This window comes from Hordeum vulgare, chromosome 1H (genome assembly GCF_904849725.1).
Source record: "Hordeum vulgare subsp. vulgare chromosome 1H, MorexV3_pseudomolecules_assembly, whole genome shotgun sequence".
NCBI classification, from domain to species: Eukaryota; Viridiplantae; Streptophyta; class Magnoliopsida; order Poales; family Poaceae; genus Hordeum; species Hordeum vulgare.
The window spans coordinates 65,457,874-65,459,343 of record NC_058518.1 but is presented as its reverse complement, the minus strand read 5'-3'; the positions used below and the strand labels follow the sequence as shown (position 1 = coordinate 65,459,343).

Below are 1,470 nucleotides of genomic sequence, written 5' to 3'. Positions count from 1 at the left end.
AGCGCACTCCAAGTTAATAATCTCTTGTGTGTTTGCACGCTCAACTTGTAGTTGATCTTGTAAATCATTGACCTGGTGGCTGAGCTCAGAGTTTTGCTGCTCGAAGGCTGCTGTAGCACGAGCTTGCACTTCGATCTGGATACGAATCCTTTCAGAACCAGTTGATGGTTTGGCCATATATCCGTACCCACGAGGCTGCGATGACTTGCATTGCAGAGTGCCTTTGTATGTGGTCTGGAAAATATTATGTCTTTGCTCATCTGAAAGTGGACCTTGAGTTTCAGTCTCTTTGTTTTTAACCTCTTCACATGCTTTGTCCTGATAATGGAAAGAACAATTATAAATATGGCATTATTTTAACATTGTAAAAGATGAAACAAGAATAACACGATCCAACGCATGAATAACCCCAGCTGATGATGAAGCATGTCGAATGCACATCATTGAATAACTATAGAATATCAAAAGTCAGTGTACTCACATAAACATCATGTGACTCTGTGTTAGACCATGTTCCATTCTTCGTGTGGGTGAGTTCCCACAGAGTAATACAATCTGGCTCTTCTCCAGTTTACGGGTTTCTCTGCAAGTGATATAACAATGAGAAGATTGAAACATGAAACCATGTTTAGCAACGAGGCATAAATAATTAGTTAGACTCATACCTTCTCAAAACTTACTTGCGAGTAAGATTTTGATCCAATTCTGTGTTTTGTCTTCTGTTTCTTACGGTTATCGGTGTTCTTTTGGCTGCGTTCCTATAAATTCATGAAAACCAAATATAACGAGTCAAACAAGCCATTTCATCTTAACACATAGTAGACAAATTGTGTTCTTAGAGATAACCTGGAATTTTAAATCAGTGCCAAAGTACTCAATCATCCATTCCCATTCTTATGGTTGTAAATCTTCCGGTAGATTAGCAAATCTAGCTGCATCTGTTTTGTATGCCTTGTAAGTGGAGCTTGGAGTTGATCGCCAGCCTCTGTACCGCTCTTTCGCAATTGTGAGTACCTTTTCTTCTGTGTCAGGTGTATCTTCCAGATCCCATCTATCCTGTAAAGCATACAACAAATGAACATACATAAGCACTACACCATAGATAGTAAAGTAAGATAACACATGTGAAAAAGATTGTACGCACTATCATATCTGCAACAATGAGTCGATGGATGGTAGGGTGAATGTCCGACCACCTCCTTACTCCAATGAGTGGTAACTTTATTTTCATTATGACTACCACGTCATCCTTGAATGAACGATAGTTCATTCCTACTGTACCACCCAATTTTTCAGAGAATGCAATATTTAGCTTTGCAGATCCATTGACAAAACGCTTCTTAGATGCTTCAAAACCTTTTAGAACACCTCGCCCTTTCTTCTTCTGTCCACCAGCTTCTACAACCCACATCATGATGACACAAATATAAACTAAAGCAAGTACCATCCTGTAGTTGCGCACGGTTGCGG

At 39.5% G+C, this 1,470-nt stretch overlaps 1 long non-coding RNA gene across 2 annotated transcripts; it reads right to left on the bottom strand.

Moving 5' to 3' along the window:
• Positions 1-236: 236 nt before the first annotated feature.
• Positions 237-896, bottom strand: LOC123407143. Of its 2 annotated transcripts, none has more exons than XR_006612546.1 (4): positions 847-896; positions 666-758; positions 482-583; positions 237-318 (listed from the first exon to the last, which is right to left on the bottom strand). It is a non-coding gene; the product is annotated as an uncharacterized LOC123407143 (long non-coding RNA). The 2 variants fall into 2 exon arrangements; XR_006612547.1 differs by having other exon boundaries at positions 681-758.
• Between the last annotated feature and the right edge of the window lie 574 nt (positions 897-1,470).